Source organism: Bos taurus, chromosome 26 (assembly GCF_002263795.3).
Source record: "Bos taurus isolate L1 Dominette 01449 registration number 42190680 breed Hereford chromosome 26, ARS-UCD2.0, whole genome shotgun sequence".
NCBI classification, from domain to species: Eukaryota; Metazoa; Chordata; class Mammalia; order Artiodactyla; family Bovidae; genus Bos; species Bos taurus.
This window is the reverse complement of record NC_037353.1, coordinates 36,955,992-36,963,322: the sequence shown is the minus strand read 5'-3', so window position 1 is coordinate 36,963,322 and position 7,331 is coordinate 36,955,992. Positions and strand designations below refer to the sequence as shown.

At 40.4% G+C, this 7,331-nt stretch overlaps 1 pseudogene; it reads right to left on the bottom strand.

Annotated features, from left to right (window-relative positions):
* Positions 1-4,180: 4,180 nt before the first annotated feature.
* LOC539876 (DnaJ (Hsp40) homolog, subfamily C, member 10 pseudogene) lies at positions 4,181-6,988 on the bottom strand (annotated as a pseudogene).
* Between the last annotated feature and the right edge of the window lie 343 nt (positions 6,989-7,331).

Below are 7,331 nucleotides of genomic sequence, written 5' to 3'. Positions count from 1 at the left end.
GTGCATGAATAAAATTCAGGAAAGTTGAGCAAGGGAAATATGAACACCAGGACAGAAGTTGCAAGGAAGGAATTCCATGGATGGGAGCCGTGGCAAAGTCCCACTGGATCCTTCCGGTCTCAGCATTTAACCCCATCCTTATGGACTCTTTTCCAATCCTGATGAGGTTGGTTTCTCTCTCCCCTCTAGAAACACTTCCCTTCAGAAATAGCCTCACATGACACCCATCACAAGCAGCTGTGGATCAGAAACTCTGACCTGGCTGGGATTCTCCAGGCCATGTCCTATCTCAGTATCTAGCCAGGTTGGCCCGAAACAGTCCCTGAACACATCCCCCTTGAAAGAATGAGCAAACAAATGAGGGAATGAATACAAAAAACAATACAGCTTGAATCACTGCTATAGTAACAACTGCCTACACAAACTCACAGTAAAGAACTGTGATTTTTAACTATGATTTTCAGTTCAGTCAGTCACTCAGTTGTGTCTGACTCTGCAACCCCATGGACTGCAGCACACCAGGCCTCCCTGTCCATCACCAACTCCTGGAGTTTACTCAAACTCACGTCCATTGAGTTGGTGATGCCATCTGACTATCTCATCCTCTGTCGTCCCCTTCTCCTCCCGCCTTCAACCTTTCCCATCATCAGGGTCTTTTCAAATGAGTCAGCTCTTTGCATCAGGTGGCCAAAGTATTGGAGTTTCAGCTTCATCATCAGTCCTTCCAATGAATATTCAGGACTGATTTCCTTTAGGATGGACTGGTTGGATCTTCTTGCTGTCCAAGGTACTCTCAAGAGTCTTCTCCAACACCACAGTTCAAAAGCATCAATTCTTTGGTGCTCAGCTTTCTTTACACTGGAGTTTACTATAAAATAAAATACATTCTGTATGAATTACCAAGTAATTCATACAGAATTTCTAAGTAGGCATTTTAGATACAAATTTAATCCATAATTTAGGTGATCTTTGTTCAGTATAGATTGTAGACTTAGGACTAAAAGTCACTAAGTTCTGAAACAGAGACTAGAGTCCATGGAGAATATTTTAATGAACGGAGATAGGCTCAAATTTTAGAGTGCTCTAGGAAGAGTCAGTTTCCAAAACTGTTATAAAAGCCAAGAAAGGAATTGTACATAATCAGCAGTCTATCATGTCTATTCCAGATGAATAACTTCCCTTAAATTCAATCTTGTAAAATTTTGTGAACCATATTGTTTCATTCATATCACAAACATGCTTTCTAGGAATGGGTGTTTATAGAGTTCATAGCAGAGATTGCTCGCCTCTTCCCACAGAGAATAGAATTAAACTCTCTTGCTCAATCTCTCTTGCAGCAAGATGTGCCACAAGATCAACAGGCCAATAAGATGTGAGTGCACAGATGTGTATCAGTTCTAGTCCTGTTCATGAAGAACCTACACGTGACCCTCCATGCTCCTTCTTTTCCATGGCTTGATGCAGACAAGAACAGTGACCTTGAAGACTGTGTTGAAGCTGGTGGAGCCACAAGCTGGAAGGAGCCTGGGTTCCCTGCTTAGAGGAAAGCTCTCATCAATCACAAACATCCATTTTGAACTTTACATAAGCATGAAATAAATTCCTATTATGTTAAGCCACTGATATTTCAGGTTATGTCAATTAGCATTAACTTAACTAATGGAGATTATTTTATTGTACAATTTCTCCTACTTCCAAGAACAGCTTTGGTACCGAACATTGAATGTGTGTGTGTGTTCAGTCGCTTCAATCATGTCTGACTCTTTGTGACCCCAAGGACTGTAGCCTACCAGGCTCCTCTGTCCATGGGATTTTTCATCCTGGGCTGTAAACTTTACCATGAGATTTGGATGCAAATATTAAGCAAAACATTAATAATTTGACAGATGATTTTCCAATTTTTGGTTTTAAAAAACTCCTTTCTTCCTAAATTATAAAAATTAATTACTCTTCACTCCTTTTTTATAGAATTTTAATTTTAATGGACATTTTTCAGTTCAGACCCTGAGGGTGACCATTGTTTTCAAAAGCAATCTGAGGCCAAATGATACCTCGAGTTTTAGTAAAAATTCAACCAGTGTTGCCTAGGTCCCCAGATGCAATTTATGTGTGCTGGGTACAGAGGAAATTCTCAAACATCATAGGTAGGGCTTGGAGCTACCACTGGAACTCTGCTCTCCACCAGCTTTTATTACTCCTGACATCTCAGGATTGCAGGCTACAGGGTGGACCCTGGGAAGGGGTGACAGAGCCATAGCAGTCCTTCCCCAGGTAGTATATGGCACCGAAAGTGGCCTTTAATTGAAAAATAATTCAAAACACTCCTTTCTCCTAGATTCAGCAGAGCACTACATAACATTGATTCAGTTTTGACCCTCAAACCTTGGACATTTAAATGTAAAAAATCCAAACTTAGACGTTTCTAAGCCAGTAGCTATGTTTGCAGAGGAGTTAAATATTAACATATTTAATATGTTTCGGCTCTGATTCTGGCAACCTCGTGATACCAAATTCCAGGTGAGGGAAAGAAAGACCCTGGGACACCTGTGTGGCCAGATAACCAGCGTGTTAGCCAAACAGAGTCTCATTTACTTAACCTTCAGAGAGCCTGTCTGGCTTCCTTTATCTGGCTCTGCCCACCACCAAGGCCTTCAGCGGGATGGAGAACACACCTGCCTGGGGAAGCCAGACGCCCCCTGAGCAGAAGGAGATGGCAGTCATCTGGGGGTTACTGTGTCTTAAACCTTCCGGAGCGTCTGTCCTGCCAAATGTGAGGGGTTTCAGGTCCCCCAGACTCAGGGACTGAAATAATTTCTAGCCCCCCTCTGTTATGCATGAAGATGGTTTATGTTGTGAAAAAGACGAACAAGCATACTTAAAATTTTAGAGCATTCGTTATTCAGTTTTACGTACTTCTAAAGTTTTTGTAGTTAATCTCCTGCAGAAACCTTGATACTTCAGCTGTTTTACTTATAAGGATGGTGAGACTCAGAGGCTTGAAGCAAGCTTTCCAGGCTCATGCCATTGGTAACAATCAGAGGTGTCTTGGGGACAATTTCTTTCCTCCAGCCCCAGATGACTTGTGTAAATTCACAAAAGGCCATGTTCCCTCCAGGACTGTGTTAGTCTAGAGTTGATATAAAAAATGGTCAGGAATGGGTACAGTAGGCGATGTTAAATGTGTATGTATATATTTGTGTGTAAGACGGGGTATCTGTTTTCCGAAAGAAAATAACACATTTTTTTTTTAATTTTTATATTTGATTTTCTTACAGAAATAACTTCAGTTATTATGCCAATATTTACCTGAAAATGGCAGCCTCCAACAGTAAATAATTGAAATAACCACAGTATCATAAGGAGCTATAGTGAAACAAACAAAATTTTTCCTTCTTGACCAATAAAGTTTTGAAGAATGAAAAACCACAACTCTGAAGGAAAAAAGGCAAATGTAAATGGAGGACACGCATCAAAGCCCAGGAGCTAAAAATGAATTATTAGAAAGATGCTTCAAAAAATCAATTACCATCACAGGGAAAAACTATTATGAAAGCAGCTCAAAAAATAAATGAACACTTATCTTTAAAACAGAAATACTTGAGATAGTTTACAATGCCCAGTTAATTACTATATATATTCCACCCCCTCAGATATTTATGAATACTGTATAAGTCAATAGGATTTGTTTACTTACTGTTAGAAAATTTTTTGTCATATGTGAAAAATTACAACAATTCTTCAACCATTAGAAAGATGGTTTTCCCACATTTTGAATGTTTTTTTAAATGAAATAATACATGGTCAGAGCATCAATCTCCGAGATTTTTTTAGAACAGGTGACTAAAAACCAAGTTCTCCTTACAGGCCAGCCCCAAAACGTTAAGTGATAAAATACACTTTTATTTCTTAGGCCAGCCAGCCTAAACACCTTTCTGGGAGTCAGCAATCTGTGGCCCACAGGCTGAATGTGGCTTGTGGCCTATTTGTACACAGCCCTGAGTCGAGAATGGTTTTTACATTTTTAAGGGGTTGTAACCAAAACCAAACCAGAGAATATGTAACAAAAAACCATACATGGTCTACAGAGCCTAAAATATTTATGATATGTCCGTTTATAGAAAAGTCTGCAGACCTTTCATTTATATCAATGTTGTACAGATTCAGGCAGTGCAACTGTAAGTCCAAGATAAGGTTCATTTATTCCCATCAGGAATATAAGTAACTTTCTGAAAAGGTATCTTCTGATGTCATCTGTCGATTTCTTTTCAATTTTTTCTTCATTTTCAACGTCATTAAAGTTCGTCCTTATCTCTTTTCTCATGATTTTGGAGCTTTTCCAATTTTTCATATATTAAGGTAGCAATCTCTTTTGCATCTCTAGAGTCTATTTGCTCTCCCCAAGTATTTCTCTTTGCCCTTTCATAAGGATACAATCTCACAGTCGGATAGGCTCTGATACCAGCTTTCTGGCAAGTTTGAGCATAAGCCTGACAGTCTACTTTTCCAGCTTTTACTTTTCCTTTAAGTGTCCTAGCCAAGAGCTCAAACTCTGGAGCAAAGTTCTGGCAAGGTCCACACCAAGGAGCATAGAAATCAACCACCCAATGGTTTTTCCCTTGTAAAACCTTTTCATTGAAAGTCTGAGGTGTTAGATCTATAGATGCTTGAGGTAAAAATCCTAGACCCCAGATTCTTAGGGAATAAGCATCTCTATTCCAACCATTGTAACTATGATATTCATAAGCTTTATTTGATTTTTGGGGAAAAAATCTTATCTCAGGGTATCTCCGAACATTTTCTTGGGCACAAAAAGAATGATACTGTTGGCAGTCTATACTGCCCACATTGATCAGTCCAATTAATGTCCGGGCCATTCTTTTCCATTCTGGCATTAAGATTTGACATGGATGACACCATGGAGAATAGAAATCAACCATCCAGACTTCATCATGCTTTCTTTGTTTAACCAGTTCGTTGAAAGTGGTAGGTGTCAAAGAGATCACTGAAGGATTCATAAGATCCTCTACGAACTCCAAGATCTGTTCAGCAGAGTGATGTCCTTCATATTCATGAATGTTGGACTGGTTGAATACCACTGTTGTTGGATAAGCCTGAATGTTATACATGTTACAGAGTCCTTCATGAATTGTACAGTCTAATGTACCAAACTTAAGCTGACCATAAAGATGCTTTGATGCTTTTCGCAGCTCTGGCAATAAAGCTCGACATGGTGGACACCAAGGGGCAAAAAAATCAACTAGCCATGGTTCTTTTTCATTGGCAGGAAAATTTTGAGGTCCAAGTGTGGTAACATGAGAATTGACACTTTCCTTGGCAAGGGCAAGTATGTCATATAGAATCTTCTTTCCATGATGAATTTCAAATTCTTTGGTTCCCTGTCCTTTAAATACTGCTAGACATGGCTGAAAAACATAGAAGTTACTACAGACGTCTGGTGCAGAGGAACAGTCAAACTTGCCAATTTGAATATGTTCATTTTTAAGTAGAGTTTTTAGTTTCTTCAACTCAGGATCATTTGAATTTTCATTTTGTCCAAATTGAAAAAATAAGAGCCACCGATGATGAGCTAAACGATCCTGTAGTGAATTTGCTGAAAGGAGTTCAAAATCTGGAAGATTATGCATTATTTCCAAATAAATTTCTTTAGCATCCAATGAATTAAGAAACAAAATACCGCTTTTCTCTTTGTTATTTAAAGTGGCTCCAGGAGGAAAATAGGCAGTCGTACTTGTTGTAATATCCAAACTTTTACAAAGGTTGTCCTGGGTGGCACAGTCCACCCATCCCACATTAACAAGACCATCCAACATACCACTTAACCTGAGACGTGTCTGTGAGGTCAAACAATCGCTTCCTTCGGAACAAAAAGTGATCAGCCAGCCAATACCAGCAGCAAATGCAGTTTGTATGGAGTTAACAAAATTTCCTGTCCATAATTCTGTCACTGTGCTTCTAACATGCTGCATGGCGAAATTCATTAAACTTTCCTTTGATCTGTCACCATGGTATTTCACTGCAGCCATTCCAGACCTAAAAATGAAAAGGCTGGGATAACTGTTGACTCCTTTCATTCGGCAAAGCATTCTATCATCGCCACAGTTAACTGCTCCAATTCGAAGCAATCCATCTACTACTTTTGCAAAGTCTCTCCATGTGGGAGCTAAATCATGGCAGTGTGAACACCCTGGGGAGTAAAAGTTCACAAACCACAGTTCTCCAGAATTAACAGCAGCATCAAATTCTCTTCTATCCAATGTTATGATTTCAGGATCATCATCATAAATACCAAAATCATAACGGTAGTAATTCCAGCTTTCATACTGGCCTCCTTGATTATCTGCAAGTCCCTTTTCTCCATATTTGTCGTATTTTTTCCGCAGATCTTCATCTTTGAGTACTTCATATGCTCTATTTACTTTCAAAAAATCACTATGTGCATTTGGGTTATTCGGGTTTTTATCAGGATGTAGCTTCAATGCCAATTTCTTGAAAGCTTGTCTTATTTCTCTACTGCTTGCAGTTTTGGATACTCCAAGTAAACTGTAAAAATCCTGATCTGTACCCACTAAAATGGCCATATACATTACTAGAAAAAAGAGCATGACCCTTTTCAAGTCTCTGACATAGTCATCTTTATTTAACCAGACTCCCATTGTTTTTCTTGTACAAGTTCTGATTTAAATAAACATTAAGATAATGCCACTGGTTCCAGTTGATGTAATATGCAAATTTGAGAACTTCTGTCCACATTACTCCAAAAGTGAAACAGGCATCATAAATTGTCTCCCCAAATGTTAATCTGTGAACGGTTTTCGATTCATTTCTAATCCTTCCTTCTCACGTCACCAAAAAAACTCTCTGACCGCTGGGCCGCCGCGCCTGTGATGGGGTTGGACCAGCCACACCGGCAGCTACCAGCGCAGCCGGCTCCGGTCTGCTCCTCGCGCGGCGGTCTCCTAGGCGAGGCGGGGCGGGGCCTGGCGCGGTGCATTGTGGGAAAGGCGTGGAGGCCGCAGCTTGGGAGGATTCGCCTAAGGACCTGCGGGCCGAACGGGGTGGGGAGTGCGGTGTAGGTTTAGGTTGACGTGGCCCTCGGCGCGGAATCCGGCTCCGGCTCCGGCTCCGGCTTCAACCCGGAGCTGAAGAACACGCTGCAACCACTAAGCCCGCGCACCCGCACCATTGCGGCGGGTGCGCGCCGCGGACCCCACATTTTTTTTTGATAACTTGCTTTATTTGTATTTTGCTCCCTTACTACTAATGCAGCAAATGGCAATTTTTTTTCCAATGGAAATAAAACCATTGTGATA